General features: G+C 38.4%; 1 pseudogene; it reads left to right on the forward strand.

Moving 5' to 3' along the window:
* Positions 1 to 4,440: 4,440 nt before the first annotated feature.
* LOC137973054 (doublesex and mab-3 related transcription factor 3, truncated-like) lies at positions 4,441 to 13,917 on the forward strand (annotated as a pseudogene).
* Positions 13,918 to 26,765: the final 12,848 nt, after the last annotated feature.

A 26,765-nucleotide genomic window follows, 5' to 3' on the forward strand; every position in this document is an offset into this window, starting at 1 on the left:
TTTGCAGGAGTCGAACCTACGACCTTCCGACGAACAGTCCGGAAACTCTGCCACTCCGCAATAGGAGACTCGTGGAAGCAAGGCCATTGAACGTCAGAACATCGTTAATGTCGTACTAAATTATCTTTAGAGGGCTTCCATTTCGAAGAAAGAGCTTTGGCAGCGTGCTCAGAGCAGACAGCAGCACAAAAGGCGTGCGAAAGTTTTTTCAATACATGAACAGTCACCGTAACAACACCAAATTCACAATCAAATTTAGGCACCACTGAAATTCCTTTTTCACATACTCTTGTCAAGCGCTGCCCAAACAACATTCTCATGACATTCATTGGCCGAAAGAAAACACTCATTGGCCTCTCCATTAAATGGGATTCATTCACATTTCACAGGTCACCGCTACAATCACTTTCGAACCCTTACTTATGCCTGCCTCTCGAATTTGCTTCAGCGTGGCAACTGAATACGGTGAAAGAGTTATCAACATATCGAAACCAAATTGAAGTACGAATGTTACCGTTCATGACCTATGCACTTTTTTTCAAAAATAAACATGAAGATGCTTGCCGCAATCGGGCTCAGTGGTGAACCCGCAGTTAAACCTGGTCCATCAATTGGGCAAAAGTATTGGCCATCTTCAAAAGTACCCGAGGTAATTTGGGAGGATCAGGAACTCAGTACAGCCTCTCGACGTTCGGCTTTCGCAAACTAAAGATACGAACTTGAGTTTGGGTGAATGCATAAAACGGCTACATACACTCGAGTAGTTTCCACATTATCAAGACAAGACCAACAAAAGGTCTTTCTTGTAAGCGCTAGGAATTTGTAGCAACCTTGAACTACTAGTGATGCCAATTGCTCCTTTCATAGTTATTTGCTGTTCAGTGGAAGCCAAAGTCCTAGCTGCCAAGTCTTACTTCAATTTAACGCATTTGTCATGGTCAACATTTCAGTTTCCTGGTTGACCGAAGTTGTTATGAGTCTTAACTACGCATTCATCGACATCTATTTCCATCTAGATATACACACTTGGCAAAGGTTGCCCATAAACATAAACCCTTACCCCTGTTCAAAATGGTTCCAAAGCCACTTTGTCTCGATTCTTCTGAAGAGCGTTCCTATCTTTAAATGCTCATCGAAAACACTTTAACACAAGGTACTCTTCCCCTAAGAAATCAGATTTAGGAAGTAAACATCACTTTGTTCTTATGGCATTAAGTTTGCTGTTTGATTGACATTTGAACTTTCTCTTATACAGGTACAAAACAACTTGGTTAGTGCCCCTTTGCAGTTCAATATAAGACTGAGTAGCTTGAGAATCTGGGTTTCGCCAACGGTGACATTACGCTGACATTGGAGAGATGTAGCATCGCGTTTACGACAAACGAGAAGCTGAAATTCGAGATTTGCCGCAATTTCCCTTTTTTTTTCAATGTTTGCCCTCCAGCATAACACATGGCTAATTTGCATGACAATTTGAAAACCAAGATTGCAGCTATCGTGCCGAATTGTTGGTTTGCACTCACGTGATCAATAGCCATGTTTTTCAACGAAAACAAAAGAAAACGTTTGCATAATAATAGAGTTGAATACCCGGAGGATTTGGTCGGTGCTCCAACATGGCCTCCGTGACGTCATGTGAAAACCGAGAATAATTAACAATTAGACCCGTAACCATAGCCCATTTGGGAACAAAACGAAAGAAAGCGTCACGCTCTTCTTTACTCGAGGACTTTTAATAATAGTCCTCTAGTAGCGTATTAATAATAGTCCTCTAGTAGCGTATTAATAATAGTCCTCTAGTAGCGTGCAGGATTTGCATTAGTCCACTAGTTGGGTGATACTAAGGCCTATTAGCGTGGTTTTTGTCACCTTGCTTTTTTTTGTCACATAATAATATTGATGATGATGATGATAATGACGATGACGATGACGATGATGATAACCCTAACCTATAAGATCACCCTCGTTCCTAGGACCTCTCTCTTGGATTCTGTTGCCTTACCATTATATGGGCGGTTTGCAAGACAGACTGAAAATCAGAGGAACGAGGAAAGATTGACTTGACCCTCCGACTTGGTTTAAGGAAGAGAGTCTTGAGAGGGAGACGGAAACACTAATAAGATCAACTGAGCAGAATGAGCAAATCATATCAAAGCAATGATTGACAAATCACCGATCTAAATGTAAAATGTACAAGGAAAAAAAAAAGGAAACCATCATGGGCGGAAAAAAGATTATGAATGGAATGACCATGAGAGTGTACTGGTAAAGGAGAACGAAAATCAGACTGTAGAAAGATCATGAAGTCCAGACGAGACCAGATTTGGTGCTAGTTAATTGACAAGAAGGAGAAAGGCAGCCAAATTTCAGAAATGGTAATTCCAGAAGATTGTGGGGTAAGAGCAAAGGAGGAGGACTGAAAAGAAATAATATCAGTGAAGATCTTGCCAGAAGTTCGAAGAACGGGCAGGAAGGACGAGAGTTGTACCAATGGTGGTTGGAGCGTTACGAACATTACCATTAAGGTCGAACGAAAGTTGGGTGGGCTCTTCTGCACAGTCGCAAAGTAGTCTATTTTTTGAATACCCATTTATGCCAAAATTAGTTGTCATGTCCATGAAAAAATATAAAAAAAAAAATGGCGGAAGCAGTTACGGGTGACACGGCTCCTCCTGACTGGTTAAAGTGGCAGCCCTTTGTTTGTTTTCGCGCGCAAAGACTTTCTAAAAATAAATCCATTTGTGACTGTACTGGGGCAAGACCGCAAAGTGATAGATCAACACTTTTATCTAATTCACTCTAAGGTCGATGAAAGGCTACCTGAAAGACTTGGGACTAGATGAATAAGATTTGTCTCATCCAGAAATCGGCATTCTGGGATTCTGCAAGGATAATGAGGAAAGTGCTGGAGATGTAAAGAAAAGACAGGGTGTTGATTGGTTTCCTTTGTCAGCTCAAGTTGTTGCTCGGCACCAATGTATTACCGGCTGTAGCACCTTACGCTGTGTTGTATAAACAAACTCAACTCAACAAACTCAACCCATATGTGATACAAAGTCTGCAAATCGAACCCGGGCCACATTGGTGGGAGACGAGTGCTCTCACTACTGTGCCATCCCCGCTTCCATGAAAAAGATGATGATGATATCGATAACAACACTTAACTGGGTTCAACTATAGTGGCATATGTAATGAAGGCCCGTAATGTGGTGTTCAACCGTCGGGAGGAAAACCCTAGCACCCAGAGAAAATCCTCTCGGAGCAGAGTAGAGAACAACAAAACTCAACCCACTTACGACGCTGGGAATCGACCTCAGCGCAAAATGTTGGAAGGGGAGGGGTCTCACCACCCATCTTGTTCCCCCATCTCTCCCCTCCCCCAATCATCTCGCGATCAAGCAAGCACCCGATTGCGTGCAAATCGATTCGTGCAATCAATGTAAAGGTTTTTGAAAATTTTGTAATTTCTACCCGTTGAAGTTATTAAACAAAACCAACAATGTGAAGCGATGTTTTCGCAGACGGTAACTCTTTCGAACCTCGCGAAGTATTGCTCTCTGAAGGTGTTCTTTAAAGTTTTGAGATTCTTTAAAATTATTCAATCTCTACGCAAGCCTGGTCTCTCCCGCTTTATAATTTTTTCTTTTGTTTTTACAAAAACTATATAATGGAAAACTGTTATGGAAATGGATCTTATTCACCTTTTACAACACTCCAGGTGCCTGCAATCTTAAATACGGGTTACTTTTTACTCTCATTTCACTAAATCTACTGTTGCTTGGCGTCCATATTCTCGAGCGTCACTGAAAATTTCAGACAATTCAACTGCCCAGGGAAAAAGCGCTTCTGTCATGCATCAAAATTGAATACAAAAACAATCCCTCCATTTAAAGATTTCGCTAAATTTGCCTATTCCATTACCTATATCGATTTCAATTTCACTTGAGAAAGAAACAGCATGCTCTTAATTTTGTAACTTATGGCTAAGACGTATTTCTTAATTTCTTTCTACCGATGAGTTATTTCTTGATGCGGCCTTAGACTGTGATAAACTTCCACAAGGTAACCTGTATATAATTATATACTGCTTTCATGAAGTGTAAATTCCCTTAATTTACAAGGCCTAATGATCTCAGCTATTTATTACTTTTGTGCAGTTTTTTGCCGTAGGGTCTCGCGAGCTTAAGGGGCCACCTGAATATTGGAAGATAGAAATTTAATAAGAAAATATAATAATAAAGACTTAAGACAAGACTCGGGATATCTCTATTGTTGAAATAAACCAAATTTCTAACGTATAATATCAAAAAATATCTGCTCACAAAAAAAGGATTTTTCATCGGATTGTTAAGCCTTAGACTTAGCACAGGCAAAAGAAATCCAAAGAAGTTATCCTGGCATAATTTGAAACAATTTCAGATTTTCGCGTGCGCTTGCCTTTTGTTTTAAACAAAAACATATTACGTTTGCAATATTTTTGAAAACGGGAACTCTTTTCACGCAAGCCTAGGGCAGACCAAGGCTCCGTAAAGAAAATCCTTACCTTTTTTGTTGTCTTCAGGTAAGTAAAGCAGACGTACATCTATGCTAATTTATCTAATGTTAATTTTTTTCCAAAATTAAAATTTCAGTATTCACATCTATTTTTACTCACACTGGACGAAATTGCACGAAAATTTCACAGAAAACTTGATTTACAACAAGTCTTCTTTTTCCAGTTTTGGTTGCTATTAGGCAACAGTGATAATTAGTTCGAGAAGTGAGAAAAATAACTACATCGATAATTAACCCTCAATTTCGGTGGAGCATGTATTTTTATTGCAATTTTTTGGTGTTGTTGACTTTAAGAAAGAATTTTTGGCTAGAAAAATTGACTTTTTACGAATCATATAGGTTTTCTTTTCCTAATTCTGTCACCAGCTCAAGACATTAAAAACCTCGAATGAATAACGTTTGACTTATTTTTACTTTAAATTATTGATTGGCATTAACCCATCCAAAAAACTTGGTTGAGTCGTGTGCAATGAACCTTCCAAAAAAGATAACAATTTGCATGTGATTTCAAACAAAGAGATAAATGTTATGAAAAAAAGAGTAGTTTTTTTTCTTCCTTTAATACCTAACGCGTGAGTTCTTATCTTTTCACACTTTGTTTAGATTTACCTCCGTCAGCCATTTTTTTTTTAAAGCAAAACAATGAACATGATGAAATCAACCTGAAAGTGTATGAAGACTCTTTTTCACTTGGACGATCAAGTCCTTTGGTCTTTGTTTGTTTAACTACATGCCAATTAAGTGGACATGCTTTTAATTTTGTGGAAGGAAACGAGATCCAGTTTTTAATGCTATCGGTTTTAACACCAACGAAGGCGCCCATGACAGGGGAAACACGTCCGTAAAAAGAGGACACAGATTAATTACTCGTCTTTCAAAGATTAAGCCGAGAAGGTGAGAAGTGGCATTAAATTGTGTTTTTAAACTCGGATCACAATGCCTGCTTCCGCCACCAAGAGCAATTGGTAGTCTGAAGGTTATTGAAGGTGCTATAATGCTGCCTAACTTTAGAGTTATCACGTAGATGAATCATGTTGCGATATTATCGAGCAGCTCCAGAACAAACTATCACGCAACGATTGAATTGACTAATATGCGATGTTCTAATGAGCAGAATATCTCCAACTGGCCTGGTTGTTATGACTTTTATTTGGCATCAAAAGACGTGTGAAGGCAGATCCTTGACCCATGTGAGCATCAAAAAACACAATATGTTTGTTTGTTATCCCTGCATGGCGCCCGTTTCTATCAACTTTGATAACTCTTTAAAATGACTCCTTAATTTTCGTAAATTTTAATACCGACTCCCTGTGAATAAAATATAATTTGCTAAGAGTGAATCTATTTCCTGTGAATTTTATCGCAGTATACTTAAAGACTTACCCCTTGGAAAGAGCGAGCAGGAAAAGTTATTCAAAACCCTTCAAGTTTTCCGGGTTCCTCCCAGAAAATTATGCTACAGAGTTAATTAATTTACCATGATGACTGGCTCAAAATATTTAACGGTCTATACGTTAATTGAAAAGAAACTAGATTGGACAGGTTTTAACGTAATTTTTCAACTGTAAATTACCTCAAATGCACGCATTTTCCGTTGGAAATTTCCCAACAAGTAAAAACAATTATTGCTCCTTCGATAGGAGTAGAATAGAATCTAACCCCCCTGGTTTAGTTTTGCGTTGAATCAAACAGCGAAGTTACCTACTTCGCCTTCTACCGGTTTTCAATTCAAGTTAAGGCTACTTTGTATTTTTTCAAAGGAAAAAAACATGGTTCTACTTTTCAAGTTCCAAGTGAGTGGGTTATTTCTAACTCCAAAATCACGAAGTCAAGATTTCCCGTCTCGCCGGATGTTCTATCGAAAATCGTAATTTCAGTGTCGTTAAAAGAGTTAAATTCGTAACTCAAGGCCATTTTCACTCCTGGGTAAGTCTTTGATATACTTGAAAAGTAGAGCTGGGAGGTCATGCGCTACTTGAAAAGTGTAGGTTGGTGTTCATTCTGGCAATAGATATTTTTCCTTTTCCTATTTTTTGAACCTTTTCCCTTGACCATATGTTTAAAAATGGAAATATTTGTCTCTTTAATGGGCTTTGTTGAATGCTCCGGTTTTCTATTTTGTTCTTCAAAAACAACAGAAGCGATAAAATCGCAAATTTAATCAGATATCGCTATGTTACGCTGGAATACTGTTGCGGTGAATTTTATACAAAGATATAAAGATTGATATCGAACGTTGGGGAAAATTGACTTTAATGTTAACTTACACAAATCTAATTTACACTCGGCTATGCTAAGACGGCAAAAAACTCGAAGATATTATCAACAAATTACTTAAACTTGGCCAAAAAAGGATCACACGAAAACAAGTTCTGCATGAATTTACTTAGAGACGGCGCGAGAATTTTTCCTTCAGAGAATCGATATTCGGAAAAAACAAAATGAACAAACGAATCGAAAAATAGTTAACTCGTTGAAGACAACTTTAAAGACTTGCCGCTCTCACTAAAAGCTTATCAATCGGCGGAATATTTTCAGGAGACTAAAATGTCAATTCAATACTCACTGACAAACCATATTTGAAAATAGAAATGAATAAATGTTTGTAAGTCACCGAATTTCGTTTCTACCGAGGCCACCTGCAGACCTCTGAGTCTTTAGCTGTTTATTTTAAGTTTATCACTCCCTTTTTGTTATTCTTTGAAATAAATAAAACCTAGAGATTTTCGCCTTAAAGCAAAACAAAACTCTCGGCTCAAGAGAACGGCCCAAAGTACACTGTGGAAAACTTTCATGAACGTCGCCGATCTTAAACTTTGATTCGAGAGGGTTCCAAAGTTGTTTGCATTGTTTATTTTTCAACGCTTAAGCGCTGTAATGAGTGTTCAATTATTTCCCTTATGAAATTAGAAAGCAATTTAAATTCGCTTCGAGGTGCCACCGAGGAAGGCTAGAATGAATTATTAATCTAACCCGGGCAGGAAACGAGTTTTTAATACAAAACCATCGCTGAAAAGGTCTTCCTTTTGTGAAAAGCAAATTTGGCTGATAAAACAAACCACGCGACACCTAACCTCTTGGTAGAGTTTTAATTACACTTAAAAGGGGCATGAGTGCATTTATTACGGAAGATTAATGGTACATCACGGATGGAGCTTGAGGAAATAACACTATTGAGAAGGTTGATTAAGCAAAACTCCATGAGAATCTTGATGAGTTAGTAAACGTGTCTCCCTCCAATCTTTAGATAAGTTTCAATTTGATTAATGAAACCTTATCTTACAATGCGTGGAGTTGCTAGTGCTTGATACATGACGAAATACTCTGTCCATTATTTTTGATTTTCGTGGCTTTTGAAAAAGGGGGCTTGCTCTTTTGATCTGATTAAGTTGAAACTCAACACAAGACAACCTCATGTTTACACAAGAGAACTCTCTTTTTGTCGCTCCCTTTAAAGCTATTGTTTATCAATGTTTTGGGATCAAGTTTTCTTTTTCTTCAAGTTGGGACAAGTCACCTGCTCCATACAACGCATACGCCGAAATGATCACCGCTTTAAGGTCTTGGAGCGAACGCAGGTGCCCCATGGGACAACAATAAATGTCCAATCAGCGCCAAGTTTGAACTATAACGCCTCGCACCTCATTAGCCGAGCAAATGACACGGGTCCACAAAACGAACCAATCAAAGTGCTGTTATGCGATCACTTTTGGCTATGGGGCCATGCGAGTGAGTATAAAACAGTATCAAATGGAAACTCCAGCTTGTATAGCGAAGCGATATTTTGCAAGACAAGTAACTTGGTCCGTAAGGATACACATAACCAACTCAGACGATACGTTGAGTTGAACGTCGTGCCGTCAGAGACGATGAGTTATTCGCAGAGCAGTGGCAGTTTAACTACCGGTGGCTCCGCGGTGGGTGCTAGTAACAGTGCTTCTAGCAAGCAAGCACAAACTTCCGCGGAAAAAAAAACGCACGCCAAAATGCGCTCGGTGTCGTAATCATGGGTTCGACTCGATCTTAAAAGGACACAAAGGCTTCTGCCGATGGAGGGATTGTTTGTGTCCAAAATGCTTGCTGATTGCTGAGCGGCAAAGGGTTTTAGCTGCACAAGTCGCTCTTCGTCGACAACAGATGCAAGAACAACGGAGTCCGCTACCTCCAGGAGATGTATTTACTGCGATGAATCGAGTTAGCACTGGAGGGAACCAAAGCCCCTCCAGAAGCTCCACTCCGGGATCTTCAACCACAGAAACAACAGGTAACAATCTCGCTGTTACAATAAGCAGGCCACCATTCTTCCAATTTCAATTTTCAACAAAGTTCATTTCTTGAACACTAATCTATGAAAAGCGCATCTATATGGGTTTTGATCAAGACTTCAAATTATAAAAGTAAAGAAAAAAGTCTGCCTTCTTGTCTAACAAATATTCTTCGCGAGATGGCAATATTGTAACGAATTTAGGATATATGAAACGCGAGGACTGAATGTCAAAATGCAACGAGAATTTGTAGCAAAAAGTTTCAACTTGAAAAGCACAAAAGCGCTCTTAATGAGTAAATTTCTAATAACGTCACTTAGGGGTATTCGCATCTGTAATCACACAATTTTTTTCAAGAGAATTTGATGGCAGAAGAGTTTAAATGGTTTCATCTTTTGCAAATTCACAGTTGTTCGCTTTTGAGGGCATTTGAGTTTCATAAGGTTTACTCACCACAACTTTAAGTGAATACATAATCGTCACAGCTTTTGATACACAGTTTCAAGCTGTTTCATTTCGCGGTTTTTCAGTTTGGATTATTTATCAGAAACTAGCCATGTGCCGTTGACCTGAGCTGATTAAAAGTGAAAGCAAAGATGGGCAGACTTCACAACGCCAAGATTAAAACTACCAAAGAGTAATCCAATAATTGAAGGAAATCAGCTATTATTCAAGATTTCATGCAACTATGACTTTAGATAATTCAGTGTTTATTTGAAACATTGTAACCCGCATGCTAAGGAGTTTTAATTCGAAAACAGCACAAACATCCTTTTTCTATATGGTCAAAAAGGTGAAAGGAAAGAAAACCAGGCATTCACATAATAATCTTGCCCGCATCTTAGCAAAACATATGTTGCTTTTTTTTCACGAGCCACAAAAACAGGATTTCTATGTTCTTTTCTGTTTTTTTTTTCCAGAAATAAAGAAAGAAGCATCCTCGCCCGTGACCGAAACTTGTTCCGAAAATATGTCAATTCCGAGTTCATTCGCAGGTGAGAAATTTGAAGTTATTAAATCTTCTTATAGTAGCAAATCCATTGTTTGATGAAAAAAAAAAAAAAAAAACCAGCTTCAATATGGGTTGTTTTATTGCTTGAACCCTGGAATAAAGTTTTAATAGAGGTTAACGAGGAGAAATACGCTGAAAAAAAGCTATTTGAAAACAAACTCTGACAAGTACTAGCGGCCTTCGTATCTCAGCGACCGATAACATGAAACTAGAATCCCACAGGAGCGAACGCGAAACCTTTTGCAAGCGTTTTAAGGTATCAACAGCCATAATTCATCACTTTGAATGCGGATAAAATGTCCAAAGAGGGCGGAAACAGGAATAATTTCGGCCATATCATGGGATTAATAATTGTTGTCTCAAAGCCCAAACTTCAGGCAAACTGAATATGACTGACTCATAGACATTAGCATAGATAAGGAAATCATTCTGTGGGCAAGAAATTCCGAATTATCCAATATGTTTTCCCATAACAACCACGAAAAAAAGCGAATAGATACAGTTCAATTTCCTCCACGCGATTGTTATGGAAACATTCGTCTCATGAATACTGGCATTGAGAACGGTTTGTTCTGGCAAAAAAAAAATTACAGCTTCTGAAAGTAAAAAAGACATCAATTCAAAGATGAAAAGTTAAACAGCAAAATACCACAGGCTCTGAAAGTGCTTCATTCATTTTTAATACTTTAATATACTTTATTGTCTCATAGAACATCATCATACTGGATTTATCGGGAATTCGCACAAAGACGTCCATGCCGAATGCACTTGTCACTCTGCGTTTACGCCTTTCGCTGGACTTCTACCACATCATTTGCAAGGTGTAACTTATGCTTCTTCTGCTGATTTGATTTAATTACCGAAGGTTTCTCAAAGAATCATCGCTGTATTCAATGCGGCGTGCACTCAATTGATCACAATGGCTAAAACAAGCTTGTTAGACAGGGATTGCGTTTCTTTTGCTGTTTTAAAAGCTGCCAATAAAACCTTAGATAGTGGTTGAATATGAAAGTAATTCAAAGCTCATCCATCTTTGAATATTGTCCGTTTTTCTTTGGATAAAATTTTCAGTGATAACGTTTCACAATGTGCCGATTTAGCTTTATGTTTTGACACCAAACTTGACAGTTGTGAAAATATTAGGGTATCCAGCTTCGATAAAAAATAAACGTTTTTCTTTCTTGTATCTATCTAGTTTAACTTTGAACAAGGCCTCATTAAATTTTCCTTATCTTTGACGGAGTATCTAGTTCTGTTGACCTGCAAGAATTGAAAAAAAATTACCAAATTTGATGTGAATAACATTTGAACGCACCTGCGTTTCGCAAGTCGTTTTATGCTGTTTTGCGTTCATTTCAAGCCAGCTTTCTCCCGCTGTGACATCGAAACAAAAATTCTTCTCTTTTTACCATTTAATTAGGAGAGCGAAATTAAAATTTCCTCTTCGAGATCCCTCCCGCAAGCCAATCTTTCTTTTGTTTTGGTCAAGCGAACTTATTTTAACTTCAAAATATATTAGTTTTGGAAACAAGCAATTCTTCTAATTTCCTTTTACACTATTTGACTATATTCAAAGTAACCATTTGAAAGAACTCGCTTTTACATTAAAATGGCTGATTCATTTGTATCGAGCAGTTTGCCACAAATAAAGCAATTTTTTTCTCCTTATTTTCCAGTTAAAAGGATATTAAAATATCATTTTCTCTGGCCAAAGGCTATAAAATTCAACGAAATTCAAAACTATAAACTACATCATCAATTGCGTGGAAAATTTTCAAGGACTTCAATAACTTCGAGGTCCGAAATTTGATACATTCAGTTTTGCTACGATTGTAAAGGGCTTATTTTAACTATGAAAATAGTTACCTCAAAACGGCAAAAAAGAAACATGACCAATTTAAAAGACAGGTTGAACTTCAACAATAGTCCAATTAGAAGTTAAAATATTGGTGACTTATAGAAAATTATGGAAATTCTATACTTTGTTTTTCCTCATTTATGACCGCATTAAAACCAAATGTTTGTGAGACTTTTATTTCGATGACGAAAATTGTAATTTTAACCTCCATCATTTACATCTCTCTATTTTATTTTCGGTGATACAAATTTCACAGACTGTCTAAAATGCTACAGTTTTTTATGTTATTCTCGGCTTGTGATGGTTGAAACCGTAAATCCAAATTATTTTCTGAAATTTAACCTTCGAATTTGACGGTATTCTTGAAAAAAGATCCATGTTTCTTGCGAGATATACTTGATACTCGTGTGAGAGTTTAAAGGTAGAATAAAATTAAGGAGAACTTTTAACTGAGCAGAAGAATTTGGATTGTTCCCTATAAGCTTAATAGTTCTCTTTTTTTGCTTTTCCGTGTAGGATTGAAAAGGAAGACACAAGGAGAAGTCAGTCTAGAAACAGGCCACATGTACAATTCGCCCCCATTAATGGGAGAATCGCAAGAAAAGAGGCGTCGGTTTTCTAACGAATACGACCCAGCAGAGAAATCACCCGTTTTGTTTGCAGGACAGCAAAGACGAGCTTCGGCAATTGAGCTTCTAATACGCGTCTTTCCGAAGATAAAAGTCAGTGTTTTGCAACTAATTCTTCATTCCTGTGGCGGCGACTTAGTTCAAGCGATCGAGGAAGTCTTAACACGGTACAAGAGCGACACGGCAAGTGTATTTATGGGCGTTCCTAATCCGTGGACAAGACCCACTCAAGAACTGCGAGAATTTCATCACCCAGCCCTTCGAACAGACGGTTTCAAATACACTCGAAGCCCGGACAATTTTTTAGGCAGTCCAAAGTCGGCTTTTACGCCAATCCCATCTTTGGCTAAAGCTCATTTCTTGAGCTCCTCTTCGGGAAACTTCCCATTTGCTTTGGAACAAGCAAGAAGCAAAGAGAACTTCCCAGTTTCACTGTTTTTTGACTCGAGGTTCGGTTCGTCACTAACTCGCCCTGAGAGGACTGTAGCGAGCTTAGACAAAGCGAAAGACAATGAAGTTATCTGTAGCTCCGTTGAAAGTCTTAAGACAGTAACTCAGTCAAGAGAGGCTATAAGTCCTCCAAGAACAGTGAAAGAAAAGTGAAATACCCTAATATTTGATCGCGAAGCGGACATTTGCGTTTAAATAAGCGCTAAGTGACAGAATCATATTCTGAGGGTACTTTAAAAATATATCCAACTTTAACAGACTGCTATTTAAAAAAAAAAAACCGAGGCAAAATTCACGTTGTAAGCTACAGCGAGACGGTAAACGACCACAAAGTTTAGAATCATATTATGTACAAGTTTAACGATGAAAAGTTCAGTTGTTCAAAAATACATTTAAAATTTTAAAGGAAATTTCAAATTATGTATAAATTATTCCCTTTCCATTTTAAGCCCACATCTGGTCTTCTTAGCTCTTTTGACAAAAATGTTTCTTGTCAAAAAGCCATAAATAAAAAATTAACAAGAAAAACCCCAGAAAGATACAAACTACACCCCTTTAAAGTTTTTATTGGCCTCATGATTAAGCAGAGTGGAAATTATCCTGTAGTTTCCTCAAAGCGTTCTTTGAAAATTTAAAACAGGATATTTCGTATAGTAAAGGTTACATAATTAAAAAAAGGGCAAAAATTCGTATCCGAACCTGTAGTCATCAAGCTTCAAAAATGAATACATAATGTATTTTTAAACTAGCCGGGTAGATAATTAGGAATTCGTCATGACAAAATGGAGCATGATATATTTATTATAGCTAAGCCCGTTTCTCTTAATATCGACACCGTTTCCTCTGAAAGTGCACTAAATTACCCGTGGACGAAATTAAGGCTCCCTGTAAAAAATTGTATCGAAAGGTAAGAGCGGAAAAAGGTCACAAGGGAAGTAGTTTTTACTATTAAAATAAAAAAAAATCATTTTGTTGAATAATTTGTTTTATGTTTATCGATTCCAACTGCTAGCACAGTTTGTGTTCTCCAAACAACGCGAAATTATAGAAGAAAATTGGGTGTAAAAAAAGAAAGGTATTATTTTTTTTCTGGCGCTTTTAACAGCGAAGACAAAGTTTGTTTTGGAAGCAAAGGAAATAAATTCATGGCGAACAAATGAATCGAATTTTCACTGAAGTTAAAATATTCAAAGTCTGTCTCCTTTAGACTTCGATTGGCGTTCGTTTACCTAGACTTTGAATTACAATAAAAGTTTGTGCTAGCCATGTTCACGAAATTATTAACACCGTTGTCTATTATTCGTTCTTGGCGGAACCGATCATTAACACGAAAAGCGAATGTAAAAATCCAGATCTTTTACAATGGATCTGATAAATACGACTGAGAGAATACATACTATTTATTTTGCGAATTGCGGTTTTCACTTCAACGAAGCGTTAACGAAAGGTTAACTTATGAATGCCATATTACAAAGCCTGAAGCAAATCCTCTCGTAAATTAATAATTCGTCAGCTATTGTTTTTGTCAAACATGACCAACAAAGGAATACAAACTCGGTGAACAGAATGAAAGCCACGCATAATGGTTGAAACACGGACCTGCTCACGTCCGGAAATTACACACACAACATCAATACCGAACACAATGTAAATGGCCGAGTAATTTGAAAAAAATTCAAAGCAGGTGTCCTTAGTAGAGATAGAGGGCAAATCCGGCGGGTTTTAAATCAACTTACGATCAGCTGGTCTGGTCATTTTCGTCCTTAGTTGGTTTATTTACTAAGTTAATGGTCTTCAAATGGCTTTTTTTTCGCATTAAGGACATTTGAACTTCAAAGTAATGACTTGTGCGAGAAAAAGCATCTTTCGTCGGTGCTTTGATGTGGAAATTCGAGCCCAAAACGTTTGACTTGAAAGTAATGCAACAAATATCACTGACTTGCCAAGTTTTTACCTGCAAGATATTAGCGAACACCTATTGTTTCTTAAACTTCTGCCTTGTTTTGTTTATACTTTCATTAACCATTTTGTCTTCACAAGTAAGTAAACTGGCAAAAATAAGTAAACCAGATAATTTTCATAACCCGTACTGTGACAAAACCATACTATGCATAACACTATACAAAAAAGGTCTTGCATCATCATCGAAAACGTGAGCTCGAGGATTAGGTGAATATCACCTTTAATACTTTGCGTATTAAAACGGCAGCATTAATTTCTGGAGATGTATTTTTTCACAATTCTCCAGGAGTTTCCCTCGTCAAAATAAATGAGAAAATGATAAACAATGTTTTGGTGAACGCTAACAAAGTCTTTGTAAGTTTAAGACTGAATTCATAATGTTAAAAAGTGCTAAATTTGATTGCGTTGAAAATCCGATTCTCTGCAACCAAATAGAAAGGAAAATTTATATCGTGTCATAATATAGATATATATATATATATATATATATTTTTTTTTTTTTAACTCGAATTGAAAACTTTTAATGAAGTGAGGATGTTGATTATCGGCATTTTCTCAAAAATGCCACTGATTTTAAGTAGACAGCGCAACTAATATCAATTTAAATGTCAGGATCATTTTTGTAATAAATGTTCTTCTTGTAAATGTAGCAAGTGAATGATTAATGTTCCGCTCAATTTAATACCTTAAGGAGAAGGAAACCTACAGCTCGTCACGGAAGCGATTTTTCTTTCGAAACTGAATCTTAAAATCGAAGATGCCAATAACCGTCTACATACCGTCGACAAGGCTAAAACCGAAAATGAATTGTAGTTATAACAAGAGCGATAGAAGACAAAACAACTTCCTTTTTAATTAACCTGTTTTAATGTTTGGTTCTCCAAATTGATTTACTGTACTGAAAAAATGATCGGTAAAAATGGCATTTACACAAGAGTGCCACGTTTTGAGAGTACAAAGTTATATTTAAACGCCTTGTTTTCGATATTTTTGTTCCTATTAGGAGGTATTACAGAAAAGTCATAACGCGTTAGTTTACAACTGAATTTCACCGGTGATTTTGCCAGAATTGGTGTGGTAAAAAGATATGATTCGGTTCCAAGGAACAAAGAATACAAGATTTGTTATCGCGTTCACATATTGTAGCGCCCACAAAAATTGAAAAGAGAGCGAGATGCAAGTCACACCTGTCAAGATTTCCTGATATTTTATTATGGGCAGTTCTTTGTGTCAAACCTTTGTCGTTGGTGAGTGGTAAATAACATATACGAAAAGCTTCAAAAGGTGCATATCTCCAATAAGAACAATAACGCTTTTACACAAATAAACAATCCTTCAAATTATGTCAGACTCTATCCGGCTCGCTTGAATAAAGGACGATGCCTTATTTTCCGTCTTGAGAACACCGACCCATTAAATTCTCGAAGTTGAAAATTAAATACAAATAACGACCTTTATAACAGTGGAAATGTTTTTAGAAAGTTCATATCAAGTTGAACTAATGTTTAAGCATGAAGATTCACGTACCTCGTTTTCACAACAAAAAGCTTTTGAACATTTTCCTCAATTTCAACAAAAGACAAAAGCTAGGTGCCCAAAATAAACATATATTTTCATGATCTCAGTTCACACTTTAAATTTTATTACAAACACTTTATTTTAACACCAAAGACTGAGGCTGTAATTAAACAGCGGGGATGGGTTACTCTACATTTTTACAATTTATCAAACTCGTTTCGTCACCTAATCATCAAGCCGCGGACAGCTTGCTGTTTTTAATAAATTTACGGTGAACGAAACAGGAGTTAATTTTCATAAACTGAACACGGGGAAAGAGAAACACCATTTTGTTTCATTTTATATATCAAAATTACAAGCTGTTTTATGAAGCTCTCTTCTAATACAAAAAGCCGTTTGTTGTTTGTAGTTTTAAAACCGACCTTGTAAAAAAAGTGGCACTGAAGAATATTCAGTGAAAAACCTCCAATGTCGTTGAAAAGCAAAACTTCCGATGAATCTTCCGCAGGAGCTTTCAAGCTAACCGGTGACGTTTATTTAGCGACTAAGCCTTGAAAATTAAGTGAGGTCTTAACCGTGGGCTCTTTATACGACAAAGTAATTTCCTTGCCGACATTTTATTTGGAAACATATTAATCAGTAGGTTGTATGTAAGCGGAAAGCCGGGTAGCAAACAAGTTATAATTTTAATAACTACTTTCTGTCTTCCGCCACCAAATCAGCTTGTAAATTACTTTTAAAGATTAAAAAAATTTGAATTTAAAGACACAATTAGGACAACTGAAACAACCTTTCCATGTTGCACAATTTGACAGACTTCAGCTGTAATTGTTTTCCCAATCTTCTTCCCCTCAATGAGCGCGCATTAAAACGTATTAAAAGTACATTGTAGGGAACTTCCCCAGGCACCTTGGCTCCCACCCCGGGTATCGAAATCTACGATATCGGATCAGCTGCGCAGTATCGATAACTAATAATGTTGTTTCAGGCCGAGGCGTATGTCGCAAAGACAAGAGGAGAAAAGGTTCCAAAAGGAGGACAAAACGCCGGCGAAGATACACTAAACGGGAAATCGTATACATGAACGGTAAAATCAATCTTGCATAGTTCCTCTCTGACTGGTCAAAAAACATGATGGTAGATTTTTCTTGAAAATCTCTGAAGCAGACCATACGTCATTGATACCATTTTGAGGCTTAGGACACGACATTACAACAGAGAACTGTTAGAGGCGCGCGTAGAAACATTTCGAATTGAAACGCGAGGTCTTATTTGCTAATTTAGAACACAATGAACATCAATGCCAAGTCGCAGTTAAATCCAGCGTTAAAACCCGACTCTTGAATTTCGTTGAAAGATGCTTGGTTGCTTTATCCGCCCTTCGTGGACTAATCAAACTTTTGGGAATTTTCGTTCGATGTGCAAGATATCGCCTGGACAAAAGTACATGTAATCACAAAGAAACCTCTTTCGATAGTCCACTTAAAAGGACGGTGCCTACTATTGTTATTGCGCATACGTTCTGCGCGTCTCGAGATGTTTACTAACACAGGGATATTTTTGCGCGGTTTGAAACTACCCGGAGAAAGTAGATCTTAAAAAGTACTCTTGGTATCCAAAAAGAATATTGGGGTAACCATGCATTTTTCAGAGATAATTGACCTTCAATTTGCGAAAGAATGCCATGGATTGCTTTGTATTTTAAAGCTTTTTACAAATATTATTCATGAACTATCTTTGAAAAATGCGTGCTACCCCCAATTTTCTTTCTGGATTTCAATAACTCTTGTTAAGATCTACATTTCCTGCATAATCACACACCGGGGCAAAAATATCTTTAATTAGTAGGCACCGTCCTTAATGGACCTCTTTAGCTTGTACGTTTTGTTTTCCCATTTCAGACCACGTGATGTTTCCCAAGGGAATTTTCCTTTTGTTTTTCATAAGTTATGCATACATATGCACCGTGCATAGACGACATTTGAAAGACACTGTTCCCTAGAGTAACATCACGTGGTCTGAAATGGGAAAACAAAACGTACAAGCCTCAAGAGGTCCATTGACGAATCAGAAGAGCGAAACTTGATCGGATAATTATGTTAACGTAACGCAGTCCGGAACTCCCTTAAATGAATTAAAAAAAGATTAACCGGACTACAATACGTTTTCAAAACATTTAAAACAAGTTTTTAACTCATCTTCTTGAAGGATTATTTAAAGGATTTTACATGAAGTTACCTTAGCGTTCTTGGCGAGATCCACTTCAGTATCACCTTCACAAAGGCGTGAAAAAGATTAATGATAGCAAGAAAGAGCTTTTTAGTGATATCAAAGTAAGGAAGACGGTTCCGTCTGTAAGAGGTAATTTCTAGTGAACTTCGTGACTATGATTTCATACCCCTTATTCCAAAATTGTGACCGTTTACAACAACAAAACAAGCTTTATGATCGTGACTATAAAATCTTTTACAGCAGTGCAAAAAGTCCTTGATTAAAAATTGATAAAATTGCAAAGTTACAGGGGCCACGCAGAGGGAGGGGCTGGGAGGGCAAAAGCTCCCCACCCCCCCCCCCACTCACACTTCCGTGATCTATTACCACAACCTTTAAATCAACAGCGCCACATTTCTTTCTGTAACAACTTTTTTTTACCGCGAATCTTTCCATTTTAAATCCCACTAGCCAGACAGAATTTTCTTCACGGCCCAAAATCTCGACAATTTGCGACCTCATTCTAGCAACTCTGTAGGGAACTCTGTTAAAAATGCAACTCCAGTATAGCCAATCCAGTCGTGAAAATGCAACCCCATTCGGCGGCACATCCCCAATAGCCCATTAATAGGAAGCCCCCCCTCCGGAGGAATGTAATTACCATCCATGTGCAAATCAAATCACTGTAATTGTCTTGTCATCCTTTTTTATGATTTACTCAATCCTTTTATTACCCAGGCCCTCGGAATCCCAACCCCATCATGTGTGAGGGGAGAATACGACAGGGACATAATTTCTCACTGCGAATTTTCCTTGTCCATCGCAGGGTAATCAACATCATCGAACAGAGGTAATGACCCCGCACCAATCTTTCACCTCATCACGCTTACAACAGATCTGTGACGACGGAAAGAGTGAAGAGCAAGCAAGCTGAGGAGCACAACCTCCTCGTCAACCGATGGACTAAATCTCATGCAACCTCACCTGGAGAGTCAGCACACTCATCCTCGGGTTGGGGGGAGGGGGGGGGGGCAAACTCTGGACCTTCGTTCTAATCCTTCTCATCGGCCACAAAGCCAGAGAGAATGGCAATGAGGGCTTCAGTGCCAACCTCTTGACGAAAAGAAATTGAAAGACCTTCGGAGGTAGACTGACCAGCAGGTCATGAGCGGGCACGCACGACTCCGGTGACTGATCCTTCTACAGATGGAGAGAGGTAGCCAGGCTGACCACTATACCTAACGCGGCAATCGAAGTCAGCCACACTGCATGGAAACTGGGAAAGCTACCAGGAAAAAAATCCTTGCCGGACAAGGAGATCTTGACGAAGCGGTTACCATCGACAGACCTGAGAAGCCCTGGTACTCACTCCTGTGTGAACAGAGTTACCCTTACTAAAGAAGAAGACAAAAGCGCTGATGACATTTTCTGGAAAATCTAGATGCGAAAGACATCAGGGCAAATGACTTAGGTAATCGAGTTAAGCCTCGTTCGATGCGGCAGACAGAACAGTAGGTAATTGCCTGAGCCAGTTCGTTCAAAAGCACTTGATTTGGATTTGAAAACCCGGCGTTTTCTCTAGGAGGATTCCTAGAACATGAATCAAAAAAGATGTAAAAGCTCTTTTGAATTGAAACATTCTCGTCACCAGAGCCTTGGATCGACCAAGGCTTCGAAAATCTCTATGTAGGAGAACATGCGCCGTATGGGGTCTTATACCAAAAATCTGGCTATTTAAACCTTATGGCGCCTGCTTTCTCCTTGTGCTAACATGAATAAACCAAACAGAGACGCTTTTGTTTGTTCTTCACGAAGACAAATGAGAAGACCCTTTGTTTTCAGGGTTCCCCAGACTCTTCTCTTCCTCAGTCAAGAGAAGAGCTATGGGGTAGAGATTGGAATTGATTGGATTGACTGTCGGTGTCCTGGGCTTCATTTATTAATATCGGTACTGGAACCCCAAACTCCACCCTGTAGGAGGAGAGAATACGATAACATATCGTACGGGAACCCAACTAGATAGATTTGTTGCCAAAATTCTATCATTATGTCTTAAAACTATACAATATTCGTTCAATGGAACGATCTTCTCCTTTTTATTCACTCTTGGCCACAGAAAAAAACTATTTAAGAATCCTCTTTTCAATCATTACTTATCTCAATATATTTGTTGAAAATCGGAAATAAGCTGGCCTAGAAACTAGTGTAACACGAGTGATCTAGTTTTGATTGACATCTAGAGAGTAGTGGAACACTTCGGAATTATATCTTGTATCTTGGCGGAATTGCTATTTCGGATCTTTTTCGGTTAAGGAATTGTCTCTACCAGGATTTGTGTTCAAAGGAAGATATCTGTCTATAAAGAGCATGGATCATTATAACAATACTAAATGCTAGATTGATTTAGTCGCTTTATCTACTTATAGACCGTATTCATAAACGGCGGTCAAGAAATTATTCCTTTGTCTTTATGCTAATCCCCCTCACTAGCTCACTTTGGAGCAAAAATTCTCTTGAATTTTTGTCCGTGCGAACGAGGCTAGTGAGGATGATTAGCATAAAGACAAACGAATAATTTTTCTGCGCCGCCATTTATGAATACGGTCTATACTTTACACGCTTCAAAACCTGAGGAAAACGAAAATGATTTTTTTGATCATAGTACCACTTTAAACTTCGTCAATGAACTCAAGCTGAAGGACAGGCGGTAGTTTCAATTTTACCCAGACTTTAAGTTTTCAGCGATGTCGGTTTTTCAGGGAGGTCAGTCAATTTTTGAAGTCATCATTTTTCAATGCGGTGTTCTCTATAAATTTTTGCATTGAGTTTAATTCAATGAGTGCTCGCATTTCACTTGTGTATTCTCTAGAAAACTTCGCAATATACAACATAGTGAAGCTAGGGGTCTTCTTTGTCATTTTGTCATTTGGGTTCACAAGCAATTTCTGCCGGCTCTACAACCTATTCCATGGTAACATATGACGTCATTCATATGTTTTACGAAGCCCCAGGGAGATCCTAAAATGCTTCCTCGAGCTCGGCTTTTGGCCGAAAAGCCGCAATCTCGAGACTAATTTTTTCAAGACGTCCTCTTATTTTGAGACAAAAGTAAACACATTTGCCACGTTGATCTGAAAGCTATCATGTACCATAGTCATTTCACAATATCGTCATCACCATCATAATCCTCATCATCATCATCGGCAGCAGCAGCAAACATCATAAACCAGCTCCTTTTTTACCAATTGTAAGAACTGTGATATATGTTGCTAGGCCCGCTTTAAATTTTTACATTTATATATATATTTAATATCTTTTTTTAAGCTTTTAAAATCTTTACCAATTTTATACATTTCATTTATTTATTTATCTATTTATTTATTTACTTTATACATTATTCATTAAATTGTAAATAATTTTAACTTTAGCTAAGGTATACTTCATTGTGTAAATAGTGTCGCCAATTAGTTTTTCCTAAGCTAAATACTATTGACACTTAAATAAAGTCTATCATCATCATCATCATCACCTCTCTTCACGTTCCACCTTACCAGATTTAAAGGGGCATTGTCATGAGCTGCGCATGCTCGAGTTTGTTTGCTCTCGAGCTCACGGAAAATTCTAGCCGCCATCATGGATTCACGCGTGAGTCACGTATATTCGCCGGAGTTTCTCGTTTGTCCACCATAGCCCTCCCCCAGTGGACGCCATTTTGAATTTGTCGATTCAACTTGGAAAAAGTTAACCTAACACTTTTCAAGTTTTCACAAGACGCTAGCGCACCCATGCGCTTCTCGTGACAGTTTTCCCTTTAAACTCTTCTTGAAACAGAGCAGGTCACATGATTGGATGTCCACAACCAATCTGCTTAATTATAAATCATTGCTAGCCTGAGTTTAAACCTCTTCCTTTGTCTTCCCCTGATTTCACATAGCAGCACAATATTTGTCAATTTTCTTTTATTCCTCCACTCGTTAACAACGATCTCAAGCTTAAGATCCACAAAATAAAGATCAAGCTAAAAATCCACACAAGGTAGAAGATTCTATCCAACAGATTAACAGATTGTTAAGGAAAGTGGAACAATACTAACTTGATGAATGACAAATGTAGTTCAATCGTTAAGCCTCCGGTTGCATGTCAAAGAACATGCAATCGCACGTCTGGCAAGTTAAGTCTGCCGGGGAGAGGATCCTCACCAGCAATTTGAATGGTTTGTCAGAGAACGACCAAGTTTGAACGTTTCGAAGCACCTTCGGAGTTAAATGAGGTAGGTATTGCAGCGTACCATGGTAGGCGCTACATCGGGTTAAATACCGATACAAAAACGAAACTGAACGCTTTAAAAAATTGTCACGGACTGATGTGAGTGATCTACGAGCAAACAAACGCACGCACTGACTGAAGAATAAGAGAGGGAGTCTAATGATGCACAAAGCATTGACAGCGTGTTAGTTCTGCATGAAGCCGGGATTTTTTTCTTATTCTTTACTTTACTTTAATTTTTAAATTTTTATCTTTCTAAAAATAGATACCGAGTGTGCTGCACTGTACAAAAAACTTGTTTTAAAATAACAGTAATGAAAGCAAAAAGTTAAAGCACTGTTGATGCGATAATGTGAAAGCGGCCCTTCCTGTTTCTGCAAGCTTGGACGTTTCTCTGTTCACCGTATGAGTGTGATACACTATTGATCCATACTTCATAAAAGTTTCTGTTGTCTCCTTGACGTGCACCAATCGACCAATTTCAATATATTAAAATTCAGTCCTAAACAAAAGGCATCATCTCGAGGCTCTAGGGAATAAATATGGGGTCACGAATGGAGGCAAATTTTGGACAAAATCCCAGACTCAGTGGCAAGGTTATTGAGAAGTCCCAGTCCCTGCTACTAAAAGCCCAACCGGAGTTACCTTGCATACGGCGGCTGCGCCCCGCAGTACGAGCGGCAGTCAAACTTAGCTGTCCTACCAAAACGACACGATAATAGCCTTTTTCTTCAAAGCTAACAAAAATAAAGGCAATGCTAAAGTTGCCTTGGCCTCTTCTAATAGTTAAGTTAAGAATCCCGGGTCTAATTCGACGAGGAACCGCATATTTTTCTCGAAATAACACAACTATTACTACCTGCCTGGCGACACTTCACGAACTACGAGCGAGTTGTCATGACGGACGCCAAATGGCAAGCTTGGAGACAAAAAATGTTTTCTGTTTTTTTCCCCTTTTTACAGTGTGATGTGGGTTTTGATATTGTAAGTCCCTTTTCCTCAATATTTAATGCCATCTCCAGTGAGATAATATGTACTTATTGACTGAGTGGGAGGGCCGGACGGGAAAATATTTGGCCCGAGGTCATGGCGTACGGACCGACCCTCAGCGTGCGCTATGACCGAGGGCCAAATATTCTCCTGTCCGGCCCGACCTAAACCAGTCAGTCAATAAGTATTTTATCATATGGACCCTTTACACTATGTATGAGCACCCAGAAGATGAAGTTAGGAAAAAAGAAAAAACAAAAATCTGCACAGAAAATTTATCTAATATGTTGCTTGCATTTGCTTTTCTGGCTGTAAATTACTTCGATGTTTAAAAGCGGCGAAATCCTCTAAAATTGCATCGCACGGAGCAGTACGTGTTCCCAGTAGGACCGTACGGCTTTTTCCGGTCCTGCTCACGCTAACGCGTACGGCCCTCATACGGGCATTTTCCCAATAGTTTTGCAATGAAAGCGCGCGCGGGGCCGAACGGGCCATATGATAAATGGCCTTATTTCAATGCTATTCCTGTTAACTTTCATTGAAGTCAGTACAGTAAAGCTTTTCCCTCCTGCTGAATCCTGATTGGTCAATTCAAATTTCAGGCGCGCCAGCTGTATGCAAGGTACGATAGAGAAAAATATAATTTTAGAGCATCGATGTGTTTTATAAAGTAGTTAATGATTAGTCTCAAAACGAAACATGAGATTACAGTGCCGCCGTGACGTCACGGAGGCCATGTTGATGATGTACCTAAACAACGGCGGCCATGTTGGTGTCCGCAACTGATCCTCCGGGAATTGAGCTCTATATCATGCAAACGTTTCTTTTGTTTCGGTAGAAAAACAAAGTTACTGATCACGTGAGTGAAAACACTCAATTGGGTTTGCTTACCCAAATGTCCGTCGAAAAAGGCCTGCTATCACCTGACACATAAAACCATTCTAAATGATGCAGTCTCCCGTTTTTCTAAGTCATCTTCAGAGTTACTGTCATCAGTATCATCACTAAATTCATCGACATAAGTATCCTGGCACCAATATCTTCCTCGGGTCTTCGCCCTCTTCACTACTGACCCACAACAATCGCTACGGGCCGAAGGTCTGGCAAATCGGTAAGGTACGTTCAAGGACGTTTCACTGTGTTCCTGCGCCTGACACATTTACCATGGCAACCTTGCCCAATACCTCATCTGAGCTTCTTCTTTTCGAGTGATTGCATTGATTGCAATGGCTTTAGGGAAGTCCATTCATGCTAGTGAGGTATGAATGTTATAGGTAGGGAGCTTTGAGGTTCAAAAACAAATCTGCCTGTTAGCATAGGAAGGTCCTCACTCTCACATGGCAGTGGCCAGGAACGCAGGAGGACCGCATGAAGTATTTGATATCAGGAATTTTGAGCAGAACTAATACCTGATGACCTCTGATGATGCAAACCCCATCTGCACCAAGAACTCCTTATCTCCCATTCCCAGTAACAAAATCCCAGTCCCAGTGATCAAATCCCATTTTCCCACCAAAAAATTAGGTCCGTGCAGGAGCCCATTAGTAGGAGCCTCCATATGCAGTAGATCTTGAGTCAACCTTTGCGCGTATCTTTCTATTTTTAGAACGAACCCTTGAAAGGGAGACTCGCATTTACGATTTAAAAACAGTTTTACTGCTTTATTTGTCTTATTTGTTAGACAATGACTTTACTCTGATTGGCCTTTTAAAACAATGTGTGCAGAGCCGAGGAAATCGTGGCGTTCTAAAAATAGAAAGATACGCGCAAAAGTTGACTCAAGGGCGTGTATGAGAGAGGCAAGCTCCTACTAATGGGCTCCTGGTCCGTGATCCCAGCTCCCATTTTACCCCGTCATGACCCTCATATGTAAGGATTTGTATTGGTTTATTCCCCAGAGCCCCGAGATGATGCCTTTTGTTTAAGATTGAATTTCAATGTACGAAAAGAGGATTATTCATTTTGTGTGACGTGAGCAAATGTTTTGGTGGCAATTTTCATCTTGATTCGCTTGGCCCATAAGTTCCTTCTGAAACTTGCGTTCACTAAGTACTCACTCGCTTTTCAATAATTCACGAAAGTCATCTTTTAATAATCACTTTAACTCCAAAAAGGTCATTAACTTTTAATTTCAAATATTTCCTTTTTCGAGGATTACGTCGCTGCTCTGCCGGCAAAACGAAGATGTAGCACTTAGAGCTTAAATGAGGCCTGGAGCAAAATCGAATTGTCTTAATAAATAACGACTGTTACAGTAGTATTACAAAAAAAATCCCTTTGGGGTATGACTCGAGAGCAATAACCTCACAGAACAATAGTCAAGTAAGTTGTTGATTCTCCTTGTAAACACGAATTCCTCAGTCGAGGGTAGAAAATAGTCGAGTCGGTGAATCCCGTTTTCAGCATTCTGGGAAGAGATCCTGGCAATACCAGTCACTTCACATTGCCTCTAAACATTTTTGCCCACTTTGCCTCCCTCTTCAAAACGACGGAATGACTTTCTAAGAATTAATGGTTCCCTTCGGTGAAACATTCCCCCCTTTTTCAACGCCAAAAACCTTATACCGCTACAAACTTGGTCTTTGAATATTTTGTTTGTACAAGGTGAACACGACATCATCATGTTGTTTGTTACCACGTAATGAATATTTTCAGTTTAAAATGACTTTTCCAACTCTCGCCTGTCGTATCTAAGCCTTTGACTTCCTAAATTATGAATGAGCTGTTGCTTGGCGGTTAGCAACCTAGTGAAGTATTAATCACGTTGGAAACCTAATAATTATGTGTTCTTGTTTCGGTGGAACGTACGGACTAAATGATCTCCACAAACTGTGTTTTTTTAAAAATGAGAAATGAAATAAACTCATCTGTTATCAATCTCTTTTGTTGACCTGATATCCCATTATATTTTTTTTTAAAAGAGCGTCAAATTTCAAACAAAGAGAATTATCTGATATGCTCTTCGTAGCAAACACCACTGACTTACTGTTTTTTTTTTTCGTTGTAAAACATTACCTCCATCATCATTACCACTTTTTAATTATGTGTTT

Source organism: Montipora foliosa, chromosome 10 (genome assembly GCF_036669935.1).
Source record: "Montipora foliosa isolate CH-2021 chromosome 10, ASM3666993v2, whole genome shotgun sequence".
NCBI classification, from domain to species: Eukaryota; Metazoa; Cnidaria; class Anthozoa; order Scleractinia; family Acroporidae; genus Montipora; species Montipora foliosa.